The following is a 26010-nucleotide window of genomic DNA, read 5'->3' on the forward strand; positions in this document are numbered from 1 at the left end:
CATGGCCCTCCTGGGCCATGTGAGATGCAGCTCCCTCCTGCCCCGATGCCACTTCTCCTCCGCCTGATGATGCTGATGCACACAAGCACAGAAAGACAAACAAAAAGGGGGGGGGGAGAGAAATAAAGAGATTTTGAGTACATGGATCACCGGTACAGTTAGCGGACATGACAGACACAGATGCCCCCTGCACTAAGTTGCGCACTTGGGGTCCCCTACGCATTCCGTGAAACATGCCCTACACGCCTAGAGTTGACAACTGCACCCATGGATGACACGGCCCAGGGATGGCTGTACTGGCACACTACTGAGGGTGGTGGCTGGGGACACAGGGGCTTACGGGGGTGCCCAGCCTACAGATATCGCCCTGGCCTAGGGGGACCCACAGCCCTCCTCCCCCACCCAGACACCTCCACTGCGCGACAACAGAGTAGACAATGCTTGTACTCACCCTCTTGTGTCTGCTGTGCTGCCCTCACGCGCCCATCCAAATCAGGGTAGGCCACCGCCAGGATCCGGAACTTCAGGGGGGTCAGTTGACGGCAGGCACCCCGCCTACGTTGGGAGGCCATCCCCAGCAGAGACTCGGCGGTCTTCTTGGTCCCGCGGCGGATGTCCTCCCACCTCTTGCGGCAGTGGGTGCCCCGTCGATGGTGGACCCCCAGGTTCCGGACTTCCTTGGCGATGGCACGCCAAATCCCGATCTTCTCATGGGCGCGGACCTATGTGACACGTACAGGGAGGGAGAAATACCACGTTCAAGTATGTCTGCATTTTCGTTGCCAGTGGCCCAACGCCCCCCATCCCCGCCAGGCCCCCCGCCAGGCCCCCCGCCAGGCCCAACATGCCCCCCATCCCCGCCAGGCCCCCCGCCATGCCCCTGCCAGGCCCAACATGCCCCCCATCCCTGCCAGGCCCCCCGCCATGCCCCCGCCAGGCCCAACATGCCCCCCATCCCCGCCAGGCTCCCCGCCAGGCCCCCCGCCAGGCCCAACATGCCCCCCATCCCCACCAGGCCCCCCGCCATGCCCCCCGCCATGCCCCCCGCCATGCCCAACATGCCCCCCATCCCCGCCAGGCCCCCCGCCATGCCCCCCGCCAGGCCCAACATGCCCCCCATCCCCGCCAGGCCCCCCGCCATGCCCCCCGCCATGCCCAACATGCCCACCATCCCCGCCAGGCCCCCCGCCAGGCCCCCCGCCAGGCCCCCAAGCCAGCCAGTGGCCCCAAATCCATATTGAATTAAACTCACTTGTTGGTCTGGAGGACCGTAGAGTAGCGCATACTGGGGGAGGACCCCATCCACAAGTTTCTCCAACTCTTCTCCAGTGAAGGCAGGGGCCCTTTCCCCAGGCGCAGCAGCCATTGTCCCTTCCAGACCGAGGTCACAGCAACACTTGCAGTATAGGTCCTCTCCTGTGAAAGTTCAAGTCGCAAGTGAATAAGTAGATAGAAAATGGCGGTCACGTCCGCGGCGGTGCGTACCGCGGCGGTGCGTACCGCCACCGCCGGCGCCCTTCGCCATTGGCTCCTGAAACCCATAGGCTTCAATGTTAACCAATGCGGCTTCGCGCCGCGGTCTTCGACCGCCGACCGACGCGGTGTGCCACGCCAGCGCATTGACCTCACATCCCATTGTCACACTTCACAGGTCAGGCAGCCGCCATTTCGAGGGTCCACATGGCTCAATTTCAACTGCGTCACACAGGCCTAGGCCTTGCATAGCCACTCAGACACGCCATTCACTGCATAGAGAATTGTTTACTGTGCAAGCTGTGAGTACGTACCTGTGGGTTGCTTGACTGTGTGCTCCATGTTGTCCTTCCTAGGCACCGTCCGCTGGGTTTGGCGAGGAGACGGATGAATCCTCCCGTGTACAGGCCGCTGGTGGACCTGTCGACAATGGAAGCACGCCACATTATCCTGACCTACCGGCTTGACCGTACCACTATACATGAACTGTGTGCCCAGCTGGAGCCCGACCTGATGTCCCCCATCCGCCAACCCACAGGGATTCCCCCTCTGGTGCAGGTCCTGTCAGTACTCCACTTCTTGGCAAGTGGGTCATTTCAGACAACAGTGGGAATTGCTTCTGGGATGTCTCAGCCCATGTTTTCGCAGGTGTTATCCAGAGTGTTGTCGGCCCTGATGAAATACATGAGGAGCTACATCCTTTTCCCTGAGGTGGGCGAATTGGCTGCAGTGAAGGGTGATTTCTATGCCCTTGGACATATTCCCAACGTCATTGGTGCCATTGATGGGACCCATGTGGCTTTGGTTCCCCCAAGAGACAGGGAGCAGGTGTACAGGAACAGAAAAAGTTACCATTCCATGAACATCCAGGTGGTGTGTTTGGCTGACCAGTACATCTCGCATGTAAATGCCAAATTCCCAGGGTCAGTGCATGACGCCTACATCCTAAGGAATAGCAGCATCCCTTACGTGATGGAACAGCTAGAGAGACACCGTGTATGGCTATTGGGGGACTCTGGGTACCCCAACCTGTCGTGGCTACTGACCCCAGTAAGGAATCCCCGGACCAGGGCAGAGGAACGGTACAATGAGGCCCATGGGCGTACTAGGAGGGTGATCGAACGCACCTTCGGCCTTCTAAAGGCCAGGTTTCGGTGCCTGCATATGACAGGTGGATCCCTAATGTACTCACCTAAGAAGGTGTGTCACATCATCGTGGCCTGCTGCATGCTTCACAACCTGGCTTTGCGCCGCCAGGTGCCTTTCCTGCAGGAGGATGGTCGAGACGGTGGTGTTGTGGCAGCTGTGGAACCTGTGGAGAGTGACGAGGAGGAAGACGACGGGGCTGAAACAGACAACAGGGACAGAATCATTGAACAGTACTTCCAATAGGACACAGGTAACAATTGAAACATAATTTAGTAAATGTGAACTACTCTCCTGCATCTCTGCTGCCTGTCTATTTGCCCCAGTGTATGATGACTGAGTTGTGGCTTTTCCCTCCCTATTTCAGATCTGGGGTCCCCACTACGAGTCCTGTGCTTCGTTTCCCCATGGACTACAGCTTTGTGGCAGCTGTTTGTTGACTTCACTATGTACAAGGACATATTTGCACTGTCATGTCAATTACAATATTTTGAAATCACAGCCAGACTCCAGATAGTTTTGTGCAAAATAGGTGTTTATTTCAGTGCTCAAAATGGGATGGGTGGTTTCAAGTGGGTGGGGGCTATGGTGAAGGAATGTCCATGGCAGAGTCCAGAGTAACAGTCACACAGGTGCATTGTCCATAGGCCTGTGGAGAGATGGAGCACGGGCAGTTCAAGGAAGGACAGGGTGACAATGTGGGACAGTGGGATGACATCAGGTGGTATCCTTTGCTGGTGGGGGTCTTGACATCCTACTCTGTCTTCTTGCGAGATCTCAGGGCCCTCTTGCGGGGTGGTTCTTCTCCTGCAGGAGGTGGGGGTCTGGTGGGCTGCTGTTGTGCGGGGGCCTCCTGTCCACTAGCGCCGGCGGAGGTGGTTGGCTGTTCTTGGTCCAGGCTAGTTGCAGGGGCCCTTTGTTGTTGTTGAGTGTCCGTCCTGGTGTTGATGAGTTCCTGCAGCAGCCCTACCATGGTAACCAGGGTGGAGGTGAGGGCTCTGATGTCCTCCCTGTACCCCCGATAGTGTTCCTCCTGCAGTACCTGGATCTCCTGGAACCGGGCCAGTACCGTCGCCATCGTCTCCTGGGAGTGGTTGTATGCTCCCATGATGGTGGTGAGGGCCTCGTGGAGAGTGGGTTCCCTGGGCCCGTCCCCCCCCTGTCGCACAGCTGCCCTCCGAGTTTCCCTGTTTCCCTGGGCCTCTGCCCCCTGGCCGGTGTGCCCACTACCACTGCCCCCAGGTCCCTGTTGTTGGGGTGGTGGGTTATCCTGGGTGCCCTGTAGTGGTAGACACACCGCAGATTGACGCGCCCTGGAGACAGAGGCATGGGCCCGCTGGGTGGGAGCTGTGCTGGTGTTCCCAGAGGGGTTTGGGTCTGTAGTGGCCTGTGCCTGTGTGAGGGGAACCGACTGTCCAGAGGTCCCCGATAGTCCGGGCTGGTCATCAGTGTCCAGGTCGACAGAGCTGCTGTCATCGCTGACGGCCTTTTGGGTGGGGGGTGTGGAGAATTCTGGGCCCTCCGTGGCGGGGTGTTGACGGTCGGGTCCTGCAGGGGTATAGAGGTATGGTTATAGTTTCAATGTGTGGCATATGGGTGTATCTGTGGGTTCCCGTGTCCCCAAGTGCTGGCATTCGTGTGTGGGGGCTTTGGTGAGGGTGGCTTGTGGGGGGGATGTGTATATGCATTGGGCATGCTTTGGTGATGGGTGTCCATGCTTAGTGGACGCATGCAGGCCTAGGTTTTGGGATGTGTGGGTTGTGATAGTGAGACATTGGCAGGGAATAGGTGTGCTGGGGGTGGGGGTGAGGATGGTGGTGGGGGTGAGGATGGTGGTGGGGGTGAGGGTGGGGGTGATGATGGGGGTGGGGGTGAGGGTGGGGTTCGAGGATGGGGGTGAGGGTTGGGGTATGATTTGGCATGCAGGTGGGGGGGAAGCAGTAGTGCAGCTTCAACTTACCAGAATCCATTCCTCCGCCGACTCCTGCGAGGCCGTCAGGATGCAGGATGTTCAAGACTTCCTCCTCCCATGTTGTAAATTGTGGGGGTTGAGGTGGGGGTCCTCCGCCAGTCTTCTGCACGGCGATGTTGTGCCTGGATACCATGGAACGCACCTTCCCCCGTAGGTCGTTCCATCGCTTCCTGATGTCTTCCCGATTTCTGGGGTGCTGTCCCACAGCGTTGACCCTGTCGACAATCCTCTGCCATAGCTCCGTCCTCCGGGCAATGCTGGTGTATTGGATCTGTGTGCCGAAGAGCTGGGGCTCTACCCGAACGATTTCCTCCACCATGACCCTGAGTTCTTCGTCTGAGAAGCGGGGGTGTCTTTGGGGTGCCATGGAGTGGTGTGTATGATGGGTGGGGTGGAGTATGTGTAGTTAAGTGTGTTGAGTGTGGTGGTGTGTGTTGTTTTGTGTGTGGATATTGTGTTGGTGATGGTGTAGTGTGCCTCTGTGTGATGGTATTCTGTGATCGCTGATGTGTCTCTCAGTGCTTCTTTTAGGATTTTGGTCGAAGGGGTTTGTGGGTGATGTGGGTGTGTGTTTTATATTGTATTGTGTGTGTGGGAGTGGTGTGTGTATGTGTATCAGGTGTGTGGAATTCAAATCGGCCAATGTGGCTGAGTTTTGTTCGTTTGTGTGTATTCTGACCGCGGCGGTGTGTACCGCCAATGGAAAACCGCGTTTGAAAGACCGCCGCGTGGATTCGTGGGTCGTAATGGCATGGGCGTATTTCTGCTGGCGTGACGGTGGAGGTTTGGTCACCTCCACTTTTCCGCCGACCGCTGGTCTGGCGGTCTGTTGTGGCTGTCGGATTTTCGAAGGTTTGGCTGCTGCGGGTCAGAATGACCGTGGCGGGTTACCGCGACCGCGGCGGAATTATGGAGGATTTCTGACCGGCGGTAGGCGCCTTTTACCGCCGAGGTCAGAATGACCACCTATGTCTTTTTATATGTCGATGGTATTTCAACCCCACCCTGAATGCAGGGCAGGGGTCTCATCGGGACACAAGATGACCTGGGAGATGGTTGCCCAAGGTAAGACTGGATTTTTTCAAAGTAATTACAGAAGCACAGTTTCATCCAACTGGGATATTAATCCTCAGTGTTATTGGTGAGTCAGCGAATCAGTCAAAATGAAGGTACTCACAGGGCAGGTAGATGAGACCAACAGCTGCAGACTTCAATTTACAAAATGCTGAATCTATGATTAGGTAAAGCTTCCAGTGTGCACAGATGCATCATCTTCAGTGGGAAATCCATGGTCCATGGATTACCCGCTGAAGACACCAGTCATTGTGTGTCCTGATGGGACCCCTGTATTCAGGGTGGGTTTGAAACGCCGTTGACATATAAAAAGACAGATAGCAAAAAATTTGAGGAAAGAAGGCAAAAAGTTTGTGGTAAGTACCCTAAGGCTGACAGGCCTAACATATGGGGGTATCAGACATAAGAACCAACCTTCTACCCACCATCTTCATGCATGCAAGGTACACCTGCCATTTGGGTCAGAAATGGAATCCCTGGTTTTGATTACTCTTTCAACCAGTCTCAGGTTTTCTTGCCTAGCAAATTGGAAACCTAGCTATGCTCAATATTATGTTAAAGAGCACAATATTTATTTCCAAGCACTGACTGGACACACTTTTTATTTTAGTCCTGAGTCGTCATACACATTATGGGGGTCATTACGACCATGGCGGAAGGCCGTATTTTGGGGAAAGGTACTGCCAACAGGCTGGCGGTACCTTTCCCCAAAATATGACATTGGCGGTTTGGCTATAGCCAAACCGCCAATGTACCACTCTGTCCACCAAGGTGGTAATAGCCTCTGGGCTAAAGACTTCGGTCTCCAGCCATGCGGCCGTCACAATCCCACCCTCAGGATTATGACCTGGCCTACCGCCATGGTTTTCGTGGCAATCTTTCTGCCACAAAAACCATAGCGGTAGGCACTATCAGTGCCAGGGAATTCCTTCCCTAACACTGATAGGTGTCTCCCCACACCCCTCCCTCTCCCCAGAGTCCTCCCACAGCTTTCCCCTCCCCCTCCTGACACCCCGACATAAACACTCCTACACACACATATACACACTCATATACACACGCATACCCACATCCACCCACGCATCATTACATTAACATACATTGAAGCACAAACGCATTCACAACACACAACGTACACATACACTCACATTCATGCATTCACACACGCATTCCACATGACTCACGCACGAATGCACGCATGCACGCATGCAAAAACAGACACACACACCCCCAAACACACACACAACACCCCCCACACCCTCCCCTTTTGGAGAACCCTACTTACCTGCTTGCAGGATGTCCTCTAGCAGGAGACAGGATGCGGCGCTGCTGCCAGCAGCAGCGTCCGCCAGCGGAACACCGCCAGGCCGTATCATGGCTCATGATACAGTCAGCAACGTTCTCCTGGTGTGGCGCTGCTGCTGGTAGCAGTGCCACCTTACTGCCGTCCGCCCCCATGACCGTAGCCGGAATTCCGCCATCCTTCTGGCGGAATTACGGATACGGTCATATTATGGTGGACGGTAGGTAGCCACGGTCGCGGTCTTTTGGAGGCCGTCGCCCTGGCGGTAGGTGGATTTTTCTGCCATTGTTAAAATGAGGGCCTATGTGTCCTTAACAATTTAAAAAGTGGATTTGATGCACAATGAGCTTACATGGCTGTGTTTGTTACTGACTGCAGAACAAAGAAAATTTCAAGGACCTGGTTTTGTTATCATGAAAATGTAATTGTTGTGTACTTCATATACTCATAGTGATGTTGTGCTGAGTTTAGTCTCCAACATTCGTAGAAAATACACATCCTTACGTAGGGATATTTTCTTAGAACATCAGCTGTGTTATTATAAAAAAGCTTCCTAGTCCCATTACATGCTGAGAGGGAGATTCCAGCCAGGGAACCACGACTGTATGCTGGTTGCTGAATGGTTCTCTGCAGATACTAACGCAGACTACAGCCCTTTGCTCAGGTATGAGGGTTGACGTCCTCCTGGGGGAACCTGAAAGGCAGAATTAGAGCTTAACATGCTTTGCTCAGATTATGACTTAGATAGGAAATAGTCCATATATTCTAGTGACAATATGATAGCATTATTCTCATGCTTCACTCTCCTGGTCACCATTTTAATATTGTCATGTTGTGTAATCCAGGTTATTGCAGCTCACGCTTTGCTATCTAAAATGCAGTCGTTTTATTAAACCAGTCTTTCAAAATCATACTGCTTCTTATTGTCATTTATATATGAGACCAAATTGTGAATGAGAGAACCAGATGAAACCTGAGTGACTACGACTTTCCTGAGAAGAAGAATATGTCATGCGCTCGGCTGCCCAATCATCTCTATTTCTTGGTGGAGATGAGGCACTGCTAGTTAGCTGGAGCAAAACCCGGATTTAGAACGACAGGTGTCACCCGCAGTGGGTCAGACTCAGTCTCCCACACCGTGGGTGATCTTGCTGCTCCAAATCCAGCAGTCTCATTAGAATAATGAAAGCCTACGCGACAGCAGACACTGGGAATTCACAAAAAAGTAGGTGTCAGATTAAGAACTGCAGCATACATGTTAGAGGAACAAAGCTGAGGTTGTGATGTAAGATGAACATTTATTCAGAGGAATGCATAGCCATACCTCCTAAATATTTTATTAGTGGTGCACACAGGAGCAGATTTATTAACCTTTCAGGCAACGTAAGTCAGCAAGGTGACTTTCTGCTCTACCTTGCATGAAAGGGAGAGTGACTCAATTAGCAACATCTACTAAGTTATGGTGCAATTCTGCAAACTAGAGTTTGCCTAGCATCAATACAGGCATGCTTGCTCCATGGTGCAAGCGTGGCTGCATTCCAGGAAGGATTGTTTTCATGCAGGAGTATACAAAATCAATCATTAGAGACATATGTTTTCTGTGTATTGTGTGAAATGTAGAACTCATGGGAAGAGGAAGTAATGAGGCACAATAACAATATTTCTTCTCTTTATTCCTCTCTTGGGTTGGTGCACCAAATTGGCATAGAGTCAGGTTTACTGTCTTTAGTAAATCTATGTTTGCATCAAAAAACATTGGTAGATACCGGGGATCGTCTGTGCTCCACCCATGTAACAACTATCTGATGCAGTGTAATGCATGCAACACAGCACAAGGCAATGCATTACATTTCTTTTTTTTTCAAAGCCATGCAAGGCGATGCAAATCTGCCCTTTTGTGGATTTGTAAATCTCTATTAATAATTTGCACTGTGGATGCAGAAAAAAAGTGTGTTGCAACCATGGGACAAAATATTAGTAAATCTGGTAAATCTGGGCCATATCCCTTAACTGGTTACATTGACAAACACCAACCAATGCAGTGAAGACTAAGCTAATAAAAGACCCTGATTATTTTGTTGTAGTGCAGTGCTGCAGCAGCCATCTGGGCTTAGAATGGATGTAACAAGACAAACACCTTAAAGACGTTTTAGATTCCGTTTCACGAACCCTGAGATCACCATAATGTGTACCTTGATTTAGCTTGCCTATGATCCTATGCAGTGTTTCCTTTTTATCTGTTCTAAGTGAGTCATGTAGAAATACCACACACTTACATATACATACATATACACATATATGGAAGATTTATCTAGAGTAGTTTGAACCCCATTTTTGCATGCTTACGTAAGACCAATGAGAAAGACCACTTAGATAACAAAATCAGTATTGACACTAAATGAAAACAGCTTGATCAGATATCAGTGATATTTGGCCAATGGAACATGATTTGTATCATGTATTTGGTAGAATGGTACACTCTAAAGATATTCAGTGTTACTGTTGATTGGGCAAACAACATTATGGCCAAATATACAAACCATTTTACCAGTCGCAAACGGCCCATTGGGACATTTGCAACCAGTAAAATATGTATTGCCATGCACAAAAGGCAAAATGTGAGTCATTAACTTACTACTGAATTGCAATTTGCTTCTCCAATTTTGTAGGTCAGGACGTTTTGAGGGCATCCCTTCCTAATACCGAATTGCACTGGCATGTATGAATGTTTTGCAACCAGAATGTTGTTGCAAAACATTCATACTTTACTGATTCCGTAGAGGAGGCAGTAACCCATTCGGAAATCAGAGACCCCCTTCCCCTTTGTGAATGTGGGTGAAATCATTTTTTACAGTTTTCTTTTTGTAATGCATCCCATTTTCATTTCAGGAAAACAGGCTGCATATCAAAAAGAAAGATTGCTTTATTTAAAAATCAATCACAGACATGGTGGTCTGCTAACCCCGGCAGGCCTCCATCTGTATGACTGTAGCCATTCACAATGGGTCGCAAATTGTGACCTGCCTCATGAATATGTATGTGGAGGGCCAATTTGCGACCCACTGTAAATCATTTAATGTGTCTGAGACATAGCAGTTTGCAGTTTGTGATGACTTAATTCTGAATTGTAAAGATTCACAATTAGGAAATTGCACACTGGATTCTTTCTACATCTGGCCCTTAGTTTGAAGGAAATTATTGGAAACCAAGTAGTTTGGTGAAATTGAATACATAACTAAAAATTACAAACATCTGCATATCTCACCAGGTCTGGCAACAGTTCCATAGAAGCTGCTACAGGTGGTCTGTTTCCCGATGCATTGAACTTTCCCAGTCACTGTGCATTCATCTGTGGATTGGTCTTTGAAGCACTCTTCACATTTATATCCATTGGGCGTCTCTTTGACAGCAGGCACTGAAACAATCCAGGACAGGAATTCAGAAGCATAGCTATGTTGATAAAAGCGGGCTAAGTCATGGCAAAATCCCCACACCTATATGTTAAGACAGTCCTCTTTCTTTAAAACTTGGGGGCCAGATTTTTCAACTTTATGTTTTCCCACATGCACATTCACATACACGCACACCCCAACCATGGAACAGGATGCAACTTATTCTTGGGTTAAAAGAGTCTCTGCCAATGTGGTGTGTATTTTTAAACACCTGTTGGCACATGTTACAAGCAACAGCACACAGACTTTCCAGACTTTTTTTTACAATCAACTTTTATTAATTTTAAAAGAGAAACCATGCTAAAACCATATAGTTTGTTCATCCACCATATACATATATCTTGAACCAAGGGGGTAATTATATAATTTTCCTCATTAACCAGTACCTACTCCATTACTAAGTCCAGAATAAGTCAACCACTGACCCCATATTGTGGTATACTTACGTAGGCAGCCCCTGACCAGATAGATGGGTTCCTCTAGTTTGGAGTACCAGACCATTGCAGTATGCCAGTGTGCAACCTTGGAGGGTTGTTTGGCATTCCAAGGGTCAGCTATATCCCATTTAGCAAGTAGTGTGTTCATGCCGAGCAAGACAGAGAAGTTTTAAAACATCTGCAAAGTGGACTCCGCAGCTTAGGCAGCAGACCATCACAGACACCACTGTGGACACAGTAGGAATCTTATTTCCAACTTCCAAAATGAATGATCCTATCAGGAAGTGAGTAAATATTTTTTGGATCTCCGCTTTCTTGTTGACAACTTTGAGACTATGAGCAGGTGTATGGCTAACTGCACCACATAAATGCCACCTGCCCTTAGAGAGACAGACATTGTGTGGAGAAGTGGAAAAGTGATAGCAGAAAATGCAGAAGGCTGTCTCTTCCTATTCATCTCTAGACTGTCTTTCAATGCAGCTTTTAAAGGCTATGATGTCTTCACTGTTAGCTGTAAAAAACATCCATAACCTAGTGTGAGAAGTTTTTAAATCCCCCTTCTTCAGAACCACCCTGAGATTGATCTCTAGGTTGAAGACAACACACACACTACAATATAACCAGAACAAAAACAACCTGATGCAGACAGAGAAACTGTCTGCAGTTGTGGACTGCCTGGTGCTGTATTTAGAGCCTCAATCAAAGAAGACTCATCATTTCAGTGTCTACGGTCCCTATTTAGAGTCAGGGCTATTCTTTAATGTGGGTGACACAATTTCATTCTTAGGTTAATGACAAAAGCCATGGGGAAAGCAGATAGGGACTTACTGCACAGTAGAGTAAGTACAGAAGACAGTCATTCTTAGAGTGCCTTTACAGGGCAAATGTTATCTAGATTCCAAATATTGGAACTGTTAGAAGAACAGTCCCATGATATTTTAATGCATGTTATTATACACCTTATTTTCAGGAGAAACTAAAGGATCCAGACAAGTCATTTCTCTCACTTAGACAAGGAGTCTCTTCTCCTGTAAAGCTTCATGCATAAAGAACATAAACCTTGCACCCGAACATCTTTTGTTCCCATTAGTACCTTGTTGTATAAGCAATCCCTGGCTACTATGTGCCATACGCTTTCCCTTGTATTGAAATCTGCAGAATTCTCAAAAAGCTCCTAGCTTATCTGCTAGTGCTTTGCATGATAAAGTGATCAGGATGTTTTTGCTTTTTTTACATAATAGTTTATGTCTCAATCATTAAGCAGGCAAAGAGTATATTATTTTATATTGCAGCATTTGTATGGATCTTCGAAACCCTGACAAAGGCAAACGCACTCAAGGTTCTATCTGGATAACATGCCCTTTTACAAGGACATAGTTGAAGTGGTGTTGGATATAGTAATCCTATGAATGTAAGGTTCAGAAGCATTTTGCCTAATTGATGTGACATGCATTTCAACAGACATGCTCTGTTTTGCTGCAATTGTGAGAGTAGGTGCAGCCAAGCATATCTACTTACCAATTTGAGTGAAGTGGTAATAAAGGTATGAGGAGCCAAGGATTTCATGCTATCCCTAAGTGAATATGATTGTTCATTCTGCATATTTGAGGAGGAATTATCTTTGAGAAATTGGCTAAGTGGATAATGGTGAAAATGGGTTTGCCAGATTGTTTTTTTTATGGGAATTACAGTCAGTGATTCAGCTACCCTTGAGCTACAGCTCTTGCTAGGTAATATATGAGTGGTTTCTGCTGATGGAAGCATGATCTATTATAATGGAATGTTCTGTGAGCTACAAATATGGCTTTGAAAAGTGACCTGTTAAGCTATTACAAGCAAATTACCTGAAATGAGACTTGATGTGACTAAGGCAAGCTGTTTGACAGACGCAGTTTTAGGTTCAAGGTAGTTTCTAAACTATTAAAAGGGAACCATCAAGATATAACCCATTGACATGGTCAAGGTGGAAGACTGTGTTAGGAGTTAACCGCGGCGCCTGCATTGACGATCAGGATATTGTAGTACTTCTGGACTACATATCCCATGACGTCTATCGACGGAAGAGATCGCGTAAAACCACGCGCATCCAGGAAGCGTTGTGCGTTATTCGTTTCACGAATCAAGGTCGGATGGTCAACGAGGGCTCTTGTTGACGGCGTTCTCGAGGGTGGATTCTCGTTCGGCTTCCAGTGGATTACTTGCTGCTCTTTCGTTTCCCTCAAGTCTGGGATATTCCCGTTATCGTCGGGAGTCTCGAGTTGGTAAGCGGTGAGGCGATCTGGTGCCGGATTCCCTCACCTTTTTTCCCACTATCCTATTCGACCAAGACACTGTTGATATCCGAGGCACGGCATTCCTGTACTTGAACTGTTCGATACCCAGGAACTGTTGTTTTCAGAGCTGGAGAACATTTTTATTCTGCTGTGACGCTGTGCTAATGTTTACTTTTACGGGGATGGAACTGCTGGGACATTTTTTGCTTTTTAGCACATGGGGTAGAAAGAATGGGTCATTTCTACCAGTTGCGTGACTATGACAAGAGGCTCAGGGGGTTATTCTAACTTTGGAGGAGGTGTTAATCCGTCCCAAAAGTGACGGAAAAGTGACGGATTTACCACCAGCCGTATTACGAGTCCATTATATCCTATGGAACTCGTAATACGGCTGGTGGTATATACGTCACTTTACCGTCACTTTTGGGACGGATTAACACTCCTCCAAAGTTAGAATAACCCCCTCAGTGTTTTAACTGAGTTATCGAAAGGAGCCCGAGTTGGGTTTTTCCGTTATTCTTTTTCTTCTCTCTCTTCGTTTTGTTTCCTCACTATTTTTTGTCTATCTTGTACAAGAGTGGGTGTTGAACAACCCATAGGAGATTATCTGTGTTCATCGTTGGCCTGTGGTATCCATCTATGATTCAGATGGAGCATAGACAGGCGTGGGACTAATCCTGCCCTCAGGAGATATTGGCAGGTACGGTCGTTGGTGCTTTAGCGAGACATTGCGAGAATAGATAGGCTAATGTAATATTAACGCTGTGTATTCTTCTCATTACAGATATCCCTTCCATGCTGTTCCTTCCCCTTCCTTCCCTCACCTGATTACTCCAATGCACCGTGGTTTTTATCGGTGACTTGGTGGTGTCAGGAGGCGGACTCCCATTTGCATCGCACCGAGTCTGAGGAGCATCTACAACGTGACAGAATAACGCGCCCACGAATAACGCTCCTCCCGCTCGGTGTGATGCAAAGATGGCATCTATGGATGATGTATTACAGGCGTTAGCAGTAGTACAACAAGAGTTGGCTAATTCTAGGGCTGAGGCAGCGGCTTTAAAAGAAAGGGTAGAAAAGCTTACTAGAAATCCCTTCAACGTCTCAGCATCCACACCACAGGTAACCGTGAATGTCTCCCCTCCTATCCCTTTAGCCAGCCCAGAACGGTTTTCGGGGGACCCCAAGAAAATTCAGGCCTTTTTGACTATGTTGCCTCTACATTTCTCTTGTAAACCCGCGTCCTTTCCCTCTAACCTTTCCAGGGTAGCTTTCGCTATTTCTTATCTCTCTGGAGACGCAGCTAATTGGGCCGTGCCATTAGTCAGGAACGATGACCCCTTGTTAACAGATTGGAATGCCTTTCGGACTGCCTTCGAGAGGGTGTTTGATCATAGAACAACCACTTTTAGTGCTGATAGGGAATTACTGGAGCTGAGACAGGGGAGGTCTGATCTGGTCACTTATCTTACGACCTTTAATAGACTGGTGGCGGAATCAGGGTGGCCAGAGGAAAAGAGAATGTCTCTCTATTATCAAGGCTTACGAGACGACATGAAGGATATACTCGCTCAAATAGATCCGCAGCCTTCCACTTGTACAGACCTTGTAAATCTTACCCTGAGACCGAACCACAGATTAGCAGAAAGAGGGGTAGAGCGTAGAGCGGGTGATAGGCGACCTGGCATTCCAGAAAGGGAGGTGCGATCTGCTTCTACTCCCAATGAGATTGGTGGGGAGCCTATGGACGTGGGAGCCGTTCGGGCACCCTTGTCGAAATCTGAGAAGGAGAGTAGGAGGGTACAGGGGTTGTGCATGTATTGCGGCAGGAAGGGTCATTATGTAAGAGAGTGTCCCCTCAAACCAAAAAAAAAATTCTCCTACTCCCCCACTCAAAAAGTGGCGGTTATGTCAGGAAAGACATCTGAGAAAGAGGTCCTGCCCTTTACAGAACCCCAACAGGTGCTACGGTTAACTTCCTTAACCCTTTTTCCACAGGAAGAAAGGGCGTCCCACCTTTTGTTTTCAGTAGAGTTGGTGACCAAAGAACGAAAGCATCCAGTATGGGCGATGATAGACTCCGGAGCCACGGGAAATTTCATAGATGCAGGGGTGGTTAGGAGATTGGGACTTCCTAGCATTCAGAGAAAGGACCCCGAAACAGTATTGGCGGTTGATGGTACTCCGCTGAATTCTGGGCCCCTCACAGAACATACGGAGGACATTGGTTTGATCTTCAATGGGGTATCTCCGGAACATAAAGAAAGAATCAGGCTGAATATAATAGAGGCTCCTCAGTACGAAATTATTTTGGGAATGCCTTGGTTAAGAAAACACAATCCTTTTATCGATTGGCAAACCAAGACGGTTAGTTTTCAGTCCTCGATGTGTGAGAATAGCTGCTTCTTGTACGACGATCCCCCCACGGTAGCGTTGGCTCAAGGGTTACAGTTGGCCACAGTGGTGGAGAAAACAGTGATATTGCCCTCCGTTTATGTCAAGTTCAAGGATGTGTTCGACGAGGGTTGGGCTGAGACATTGCCACCACATCGTATGTACGATTGCAAGATAGATCTGATCCCTGGAGCTCTCCTTCCTTCTTGTAGGGTTTATGCTCTATCAGACCTAGAAACCAAGCATTTGAGAAAATACTTGGATCACTTCCTAGAGATTGGGTTCATTAGACCGTCTTGTTCTCCGGCAGCCTCTCCACTCTTTTTCATAGCTAAAGCTAATAAAGAGTTGAGAACCTGCATCGATTATCGAATGCTGAACAAGAATACGGTACGGAATAGATACCCTCTTCCTCTCATACCAGTGTTACTGGACCAGGTGAAAGAGGCGGTAATCTATACAAGGTTGGACCTGAAGGGAGCTTACCATCTGGTCAGAATCCGCGAAGGGGACGAGTGGAAAACGGCGTTCAAAACCCGTTATGGCCTGTTTGAATACTTGGTAATGCCGTTCGGGTTGTGTAACGCCCCGGCGGCATTCCAGTATTTCCTGAACGATGTTCTCAAGGAATACATAGACCATTTCGTAATCGTTTACATAGATGACATTCTGGTGTATTCCACATCCCTGGAGCGCCACTTTGACCATGTTTCTTTAGTACTCCAAGCATTGCGACAGCATAGCCTTTTTTGCAAACTGAGCAAATGTGAGTTCCATGTCCAGAAGGTTGAGTTCTTGGGGGTGGATTTAAGCCCCGAGGGGTTTTGCATGTCGACAAGAAAAATACAGGCTGTTCAGGAGTGGCCAGTACCCACTAGTATGAGAGACGTGCAATGCTTCCTTGGGTTTTCTAATTACTACAGAAGATTCATCTCTCATTTTTCCCACATTGTGTCACCTATAACAAGGTTGCTAAGAAAGGGTGTGTCTTTTGTTTGGTCAGAGGAGGCAGAGGAGGCTTTTTGCTTTTTAAAACAGGCCTTCTGCTCCGCACCTATACTTCAACATCCACAGCCAGATGCACCTTTCATCGTTGAGGCAGATGCCTCTGACATAGCGATTGGTGCAGTGTTATCTCAACGAAACAAAACCACCGGACAGCTTCATCCTGTTGCGTTCTTATCCAGAAAGCTATCTGCTGCGGAACTTAACTATACAGTGGCAGAAAAGGAACTGCTAGCCATCAAAAAGGCATTTCAGGAATGGCGACACTACCTTTGGGGAGGTCAACACCCGGTCACGGTGTATACGGATCACCGCAATCTGCAGTATATGAAGGAGGCAAGACAACTTACCCAGCGGCAAATGAGGTGGATGTTGTTTTTTTCGGAATATGAGTTTGTGGTGACCTTCCGTCCTGGGGTTGACAATCGCAAGGCAGATTCACTGTCCCGACAAGAGGACGTGAGAACCAGAGTTTCAAGACCCGAGGAAGCAATCATCAAACCCGAAAGAGTGATTTGCGCCCTTCATATCTCCCATTTCCTAGAAAAAATTTCTAAGCATAAGTCTGCTGTTCAGTGGAAGAAATGGGCAGAACTAAGTCAGGACCGTACCCTTAAGCATGGAATGCCGTTGCAAGGTAATCGTTTGTATTTGCCAACACAAGAACTCCGAGTGCAAGCCTTCAATTGGTGTCATGATGGGGTAACGGCTGGTCATCCGGGTTACACCAAAACTGCGCAAATTGTTCAACGACATTTCAGGTGGGAAGGTTGGGCTAAAGACGTTGCGGCCTGGGTGGCTCGGTGTGAGATATGTGCACGAGCCAAGGGAGAAAACGCGAAGAGCCAGGGCAAACTGATGCCTTTGCCCACTCCGGATAGGCCATGGCAAACCATTAGCGTGGATTTTGTGGTGGGATTACCAATGGACCAGGGGTACAACGCTATCATGGTGGTAATCGACAGTCTTACCAAGATGGGTCATTTTCTCCCTTGTAAAAACCTGCCTACAGCAAGTCAAACCGCCCACCTACTTTTGTCTCAAGTGGTGCGGTTACACGGTCTACCGAGAACCATTATCTCGGACAGAGGCCCCCAGTTTGTCGCTAGGTTTTGGCGCATGTGGTGTAAGGTTCTGCGTATTGAATCCGCCATGTCCACCAGCTTCCACCCGCAAACCGATGGCCAGACGGAGCGCCTTAACCAAACTCTGAAGAAATATCTGAGGTGCTATGCAAAGGACGCTCAAGAATCCTGGGTTTCGTTGCTATGGCTGGCCGAACTTTCATACAACAATGCTTGGCATAGCTCGATAAGGGAGTCTCCTTTTCGTGCTAACACGGGTTTCCACGCAGAGATGTTGCCCATAACCATACCTAGGGATGTCACGGATCAACCTACGGTTCATGCTGTGATTAAGAATCTCCAATCCGTGCAAAAGAAGATACGACTCAATCTGGAGACGGCCAAAGAACAGTATAAGAAATGGGGTGATGAACATCGGCGTGAGGGACCGGCATATCAGCCAGGGGATAGAGTGTGGCTTTCCACCAAGTATATACGCTTCAAGATGCGTAGCGTCTTTCATCCTCGTTACATTGGCCCCTATGTGGTGTTACGCAAGATAAACCCTGTGGCTTATCGTCTCCATTTACCTGCTTCCTTACGGACCCATCCGGTGTTTCATTGCAGCCTTTTGAAACCGGCCCTTTCAGCGACCAGGCAGGCGGTGCCTCCGGTGGTCAGAGATGGGCAGCTGGAATACGAGGTGCGCAGAGTGTTGGATTCCAAACGACGGGGGGGTAAGCTGTGGTATTTGGTTTCATGGAAGGGGTACAATGCTGAGGATGATTCATGGGAGCCAGAACGCAATGTCCATGCCCCTAGGGCGGTGCGGCTGTTTCATGCCCGTCATCCCTCTAAGCCTGGTCCGAGGAGGCGCTTTGGAGGAGGGCGTACTGTCAGGAGTTAACCGCGGCGCTTGCATTGACGATCGGGATATTGTAGTACTTCTGGACTACATATCCCATGACGTCTATCGTCGGAAGAGATCGCGTAAAACCACGCGCATCCAGGAAGCGTTGTGCGTTATTCGTTTCACGAATCAAGGTCGGATGGTCAACGAGGGCTCTTGTTGACGGCGTTCTCGAGGGTGGATTCTCGTTCGGCTTCCAGTGGATTACTTGCTGCTCTTTCGTTTCCCTCAAGTCTGGGATATTCCCGTTATCGTCGGGAGTCTCGAGTTGGTAAGCGGTGAGCCGATCTGGTGCCGGATTCCCTCGCCTTTTTTCCCACTATCCTATTCGACCAAGACACTGTTGATATCCGAGGCACGGCATTCCTGTACTTGAACTGTTCGATACCCAGGAACTGTTGTTTTCAGAGCTGGAGAACATTTTTATTCTGCTGTGACGCTGTGCTAATGTTTACTTTTACGGGGATGGAACTGCTGGGACATTTTTTGCTTTTTAGCACATGGGGTAGAAAGAATGGGTCATTTCTACCAGTTGCGTGACTATGACAAGAGGCTCAGTGTTTTAACTGAGTTATCGAAAGGAGCCCGAGTTGGGTTTTTCCGTTATTCTTTTTCTTCTCTCTCTTCGTTTTGTTTCCTCACTATTTTTTGTCTATCTTGTACAAGAGTGGGTGTTGAACAACCCATAGGAGATTATCTGTGTTCATCGTTGGCCTGTGGTATCCATCTATGATTCAGATGGAGCATAGACAGGTGTGGGACTAATCCTGCCCTTAGGAGATATTGGCAGGTACGGTCGTTGGTGCTTTAGCGAGACATTGCGAGAATAGATAGGCTAAAGTAATATTAACGCTGTGTATTCTTCTCATTACAGATATCCCTTCCATGCTGTTCCTTCCCCTTCCTTCCCTCACCTGATTACTCCAATGCACCGTGGTTTTTATCGGTGACTTGGTGGTGTCAGGAGGCGGACTCCCATTTGCATCGCACCGAGTCTGAGGAGCATCTACAACGTGACAGACTGCTAACAACATGGTTGCTTCGGCTTTTTGAAGAATCCATGTGAAAACCTTATTTGCTTTTTGCTCACTTAAGTTGCTTATGGTGTAAGGGTTAGATTGGAGTCTATGATCACATCTAAGTTCCTCGCTTGATTGAGTGGGGTGGTGTTTAGAATACTTTCAGAGATCAATTGTCTGTATGCTCATCCGCAATGTTTTCAAGTCAATGAAAAATTCAAATGAACCTTTGAACATCAGAATGATATGTGCATCTTTTGCATTACAATAGCTGGTTCAATTAACAGGGGTATTCACAATGGAAACTCACAACCATGAGAAAGGTATGTGCAACATTACTCTCACTCTTTAAAGTGACTTTCTACACACACACACCCTAGTGGGGTACAATGGAGTGGTGTAGGGGATAGTGGAGTATGTTACAATGGCATACAGTGAAGTGGGTAGGATGAAGTGGTGTAGAGTGGAGTTGGGTAGAGTGGAGTGGTGTACAATGGAGTGGCATACAGTAGAGTGGTGAAATGTATAGTGGCATACAGTGAACTAGCGTACAGTGTTTTGGCATTGAGTGGAGTGTGTACATCGGAGTTACATAAAGTGGAGTGGGGTAGATTGGGGTGGTGTACAGTACAGTGGTGTAGAGTGTGTAGTGGTATGCTGTTGAGTGGCATGGAATGGAGAAGCATAGAGTGGAGTGGAATAGAGTGGTGTGGTGTAGAGTGGAGTGGTACATAGTGAATTGGTATAGAATGGAGTGGCATAATGTCGAGTGGTGTAGAATGGAACATAGAGTGGCATAGAGTGGATTTGCATAGACAGAAATAGTAGAGTGGAGTGGCATAGAGAGAAGTGGTGTAGAGTGTAATGGCATAGAATAAAGTAACGTAGGGTGGAATAGAATAGAGAGGAGAGGTGCAGAATGAATTGGTGTATAGCACAGTGGCATAGAGTGGAGTGACGTAGTGTGGAGTGGCATGTAGCAGAGTGCAGTAGAGTAGAGTGGTGTAGAGATGAATAACATGCAGTGCTGTGATGCACAGTAGAGTGGCATAGAGTGGAGTTGAATAGTATTGCGTGGAGTGGTGCAGAGCTGCATGGTGTGGCATAGAGTGATATAGCACACAAAGAAGTGGAGTAGAGTAGGGTCTGATAGAATAAAGTAGCATAGAGTTGAGTATCATACAGTGGAGTGGCATAGAGTGAAAAAGAGCACTGTGGAGCAGCGCAGAAGGGGGTGGCATGGAGTGGAGTGGCAAAGAATGGAATAGCGTAGAGTGGAGAGGGGTTAGAGTGGAGTGATGTACAGTGGAGTGGCATAAAGAGGACTGGTGTACAGTGGAGTGGCGGAGATGGAGTGACATAGAGTGGAATAGCATTAGAGTAGATAGGCATAGAGTCCAGTGTCATAGAGTGGTATAGTGTAGAGTGGAATGTCATATATCAGAGTGGCATAGAGTGGAGTGGCATAGAGTTGAATACCGTAGAGTGGAGTGGTGTAGGGAGGAGTGGTGTGGAGTTGAGTGGCATAGAGTTTAGTAGCATAGAGTGGAATAGCATAGAGTGGAGAGGCGTAGAGTGAAGTGGCGTAGAGAGGAGTGGCGTACAGTGGAATGGCATAGAATATAGTGGCATGAAGTGAAGTAGCACAGAGATGAATGTTGTAGAGAAGAATAGAGTACAAGGGAGCAACATAAAATGGAGTGGCATAGAGTAGAGTGGTGTAGAATGGAATAACAGAGTGGGGTGGCATAAAGTGGAGTGAAGTAGATTGGAGTGACATAAAGTGGGGTAGTGTACAGTAGAATAACATAGAGAGGAGTAGTGTTCAGTGGCATGGAGTCCAGTGGCATAGAACGGAGTGGTGTGCAGCAGAGTGCTATGGACTGGAGTGGCATTAAGTCAAATACCATTGGTTGGAGTGGTTTAAACAAGAGTAGCATAGAGTACAGTGGCACAGAATGGAGCGGCATAAAGTGGAGTGAAGTAAAGTAGAATAATGTACAGTGTTGTGGCATGCAGTGTTGTGGTGTATAGTAGAGTAGTGTTGAGTGGACAAGTGTAAAATGGAATGGCATACAGTGGATTGGCAGTACCGTACACATCACCTTGGTTACAGATGCCAGAGTCATATCCTATATCTACCCTGCACATTTCCTCTATTACTGATTTTGGAGATGCACACTGTACCGCTACAGCACAGTCCATGCACATATCTTCTATTAAAGATGTTGGAGTCATAGACTGTACTGCCCTGCACATTCCCTCAGTTATATATGTGACAGCCACAGACAGCATGTACTCTGCACATCTTCTATGATATTCATGTCAGAGTTACAAACTGTACATACCTTTCACAACCCCTCCATTGCAGAAGTCAGAGTTGCATCATGTCCTGCTGATCTGGAAGGAGACCATTGAGTTTTTAATTGACAACTCTCTATCACAGGCTATGTTTTGGGAGGGAGGACAGCCCTTGAACGCAGTCAGAACAGTATTGCTCCCTGTTGGCAAAAATGAATACTTTGATTTAACATAAAACAGATCTCAGCATTATTTCCAGAGCAGATATTGTTGTCCAGAAGAAGGGGTTGGACAAACAGGTGCACACAGAAGAAACAAGGGCTCAATGTGTCAACATAGCTTTACATAAATGTTTTTCATCAAATGCCATTTTTAAGTAGAAAGACAACTTTCATTTGAAGACTTTATGAATGGGTTGTCACACCTCTCCAATCCCACCACGTTGGCTACTCAATGATATTCTGCCAATGATTGTTAACTCACATGCTCTGTATGCTCTTTTACAATTGATTTGCATATATGTTACATTATGTGTATTTATAAGCCAAGTTGTCCCTCTCCCGAGGGTATCCTGGCATTTAGCAGGTGTGTGTGGCTGCCCCTACCCATGGTTAGTTGTTTAATTGAAAAGCTAGGTCTTCAGCTACTTGTAAAGATTGTGGTTCTGTATGGAGTAGGAGACTGCATGCTTTAGGAGTTATGTAAGAGAAGGCCCATCTTCCTGATCCTGTTCTATGTATTTGTGGGATGTGCTAGTAGGATTCCTGTTGAGGTGTCTGGGTGGTTAGTGGAAAGAAACATGACTACTCAGGCATGTGTGTCCTAAGTTTGTAGTGCCTTAAATGTGTGAGTGAGGAGTTTGAAATTAGTGTGTCTGTGTATCGGGATCCAGTGAAGCTCCCTGAGATATGGTTTGATGTGAGTTCTGTATGGAAGGTTGAAGAAGAGTCTAGCTGCTGAGTTCTGGATGATTTCTAGTCTTCTAGTGAGTTGCTAGGTGATCCCAGCATTGAGGGTGTTGTCATAGTCCACCTTGCTGGTGACTTGGTCATAAGAGACAGTTTTTCTAGTGTTTTTTGGGACCAATTTGAAGATCTTCCTTGGCATCTTCAGATGTGGAAGCAGGATGTAGTGATGGTGCTGACTTGCTCCATCATGTCCTCTTTGCTGTTGATTATTATTCCAAGCTTCCCGGCTTGGGTGCTGTGTATAGGTACTAGTACATCTACCAGTTGAAGTACCATGGTGAGGTGTTCTTGCCAAATAGCACTACTTCTGTTTTGTCAGTGGTGAGCTTGAGGCACTTGGCTTTTATACGGTTAGCCACTTTGTTCATGTAGACCGAAAACTTGTTTCTTATATTGGGGATCTTGTTCTAGAGGGAGAGTATGAATTACATGTCATCAGTTTTGGAGAGGATGTTAATGTTGTGTGAGTTTATCAGATGGATCATGTATGCATTGAAGAGGGAGGACTTGAGCAATCAAACTTGAGGCACTCGTCACATGTGTTTGCAGGCTTCCAAAGAGTAGGATGCCAAGTTGACAGCATGTGTTCAATTTGTTAAGAAGGAACAGACCCTGCAGAGAGCTGGTTCTTGGATGCTGATCTTGTGCAGGTGCCTCATGAGGATGGGGTCTGAGACTATGTGTAGTCCATGAGGATGAGAGCTGACATGTCTCCTTTCTTAAGGATCATGTGGATGTTATCTGTGGTGGCCATGATTGCTATTTCAGTACCGTGGTTGGACATGAACCTGGATTCCATGGCATCAAGGTACTGGTGGTTGCTGAGGGGTCAGTAAGGCAGTGGTTGATTATTTTCTCGAAGACCTTTTGTGGGTATGTTAAGAGGGAGATGGTTAATAGTTTGGACCCATGGCTGTGTAAGTAGATGGTTTCATGAGCAGGGGCATGACAGTGGCATGTTTCCAGGTGTTCAGGAACGTGGTAGGCCATTGGAAGCATTAAGGATGTGCGTTAGTGCTTCACTGATCAGTAGGGCTCCTTTGGTAAAAGTACTTTGGGTGCAAGAGTCAGATGTGGCCACTGAGAGAGTGGCCCTAATGGTTGCAGTGATTTCAACAATGGTGATGGTGCACCACAAGAACAGGATTCATTCTTCGTTCATGATGAGAAGTTCAGTATCAATGGCGAGAGGGTTCGTTGGAGAGTTGAGGTTGCTATATATGGAGGTGTTTCTGTTAGAGAAGAATTCTGAGTGCTTGTTGCAGATGTCTTGTGAGGGGGCATGCTTATGGGACAGCAGCAAGCACAGTGAAATCTTTGATTATAATGAGTTTTTCCTTGCTGTTGTTTCATTGGCCTGAGATCCTGTATGTACCAACCTGGCTGTCGCTGGGCTCCTGCTGTTAGGATGCACTTGAGGGGTGTTAGGGTGTCTGCGCATGCAGCAACACAGCTGTTGAGGTTCTTGGTGGCTTTCATAAAGTTACTGATGTGCTCAGTCTGGTGTGTGGACGAGGTGGAAGCTGACTCCCCTTCTATTATATATTTTTGTCTGTGGTGGGTAGTACCATTGGTGGTAGGTCTGTGGTGGTGTGAGCTGGATATGATGAAGAGACCGAGGTTTTCTAAAAGTTCCATAGAGTTTGGGTTAGTGTGGTTATACTTCTACCACAATGTCACCCTCCCATTGATTCTTTCCTGTTATAGATTGTTTGCAAATTATCACTTTGAAAACTTGCAGACAATAGAATTGGGGTTGGCAGGTTAAGGAATTTGTACCAGACAGCACATATTAGCCAATCACGGTTGTACCATGTACAGAAGGACATTCTGGAGATCAGCCAGGAAGCTTGGAGCCAACCCATAAGTGGCTGAAATTCTGGCAATGGGAATAACATGTTACAGGTATGTGGGAAGTAACACTTACCCACTGTGTTGTTCTCCAGGCCTTTGACACAGCGAGTGACATCGGGAGGGCATTGCTTGAAGATACCTGAGCAACTACTGTCATGGACATTGAAACAATGCTCACAAAGTAGGCAATCTGCAGAAAAAAGAAATACATTCTGGATTTATATGTATAATTTCATTTAATTTTTCATTTCAAACGAGCAACACAAATGTAAAGAAGAGACACAAACCTGGTTTTCGACTTAGAGTCTTCAATTTAAATTGTTTTAGGAATGAGGAGAAGGAAAGACAATTCTAGTGCTCAATGATACAAAATACAATGCAAAATAATAAGTGGACCGAGGATGGAATTTTTTGTGGCAGAGAATTCTATCTTTGGAGAGCAGAAGAGTTGGGTAATCTAAACATGTAAGGGCACATGGAGTAGAGCTGAGGACTAGAGACAAGCTGAAACTGAAGCAGAATGAAGATTGCAACTGATAGACAGAGGTACTTAGAGACAAGTGAATACAACAGTGCAAATTTAATAACATTTGATGCAACATAGAGGAACAACCAAAGTTCATGCTCTGCTTTTCGTTAAAGTGAGAGAGCAGAACATTGCCAGAGCTACAAAGATGTGGCACTGTTTCACTCTTTCATTTACTGGAGCACTTTGGGCTGCTTTGTGCCAGACACACATCAATTGCACCGTAGTGCTATGGCACGTAATTGTTATTTGAAGTGCGTACATTACCCTGGAAGGGTATCCTGGCACATGTGAAGGGGAGAGTACTAGCCTGTCTGGGACCTAATGGAAAAGAAAGAACTTTGATTTATTTTTGAATTCGAAGATAGAGCTGGAAGCTCTGATGTGGTGGGGGAGTTCTTTCTAATTTTTGGACAAAGGTAGGAGAAAGGCTTGACCTCCCACTCTGGTTCAGCAGCTACAAGGATGAACAGGAGGCTGGAAAAGCGAAGGTGTCTGGCTGGGGAGATGAAATTAATGTGTCTGTTGAGGTAAGCTGGGAATTGGTGGTGAAGTACATTGGAGTTGTGTGAGGTGCTTGAAATAGGCATGTTTGTGGATTGAAAGCCAGTTGAGATCTTTTATGTGGTTAGTTAGATAAGGGTATGTGGTATGGGCTTTTGTGAGTGACGCTGATAGCTGTGTTCTCTATTATTTGGAGGTTATTGGTGAGTTGGGCTGTAATGCTGACGTACAGAGTATTGCGTAGTCGAGCCTGCTGGTGACAAGAGCTTGCATTACAGATCTTTTAGTGTTGACCGGAGCCATGTGAAGACTTTTCTGGGCATTTTAAGGGTGTA

The 26010-nt window shown here is 47.3% G+C and overlaps 1 long non-coding RNA gene across 1 annotated transcript in view; it reads right to left on the bottom strand.

Annotated features, from left to right (window-relative positions):
* Nucleotides 1-26010, bottom strand: part of LOC138264741 (uncharacterized) — a 70017-nt gene that overhangs the window by 34977 nt on the left and 9030 nt on the right. The window contains exons 2-4 of the long non-coding RNA XR_011199296.1: nucleotides 24719-24835; nucleotides 21871-22023; nucleotides 10234-10383 (exon numbers count right to left, since the gene is read on the bottom strand). This is a non-coding gene — a long non-coding RNA (uncharacterized lncRNA). The remainder of the gene's footprint in view (nucleotides 1-10233; nucleotides 10384-21870; nucleotides 22024-24718; nucleotides 24836-26010) is intronic.

Source organism: Pleurodeles waltl, chromosome 2_1 (assembly GCF_031143425.1).
Source record: "Pleurodeles waltl isolate 20211129_DDA chromosome 2_1, aPleWal1.hap1.20221129, whole genome shotgun sequence".
Lineage (NCBI taxonomy): Eukaryota > Metazoa > Chordata > Amphibia > Caudata > Salamandridae > Pleurodeles > Pleurodeles waltl.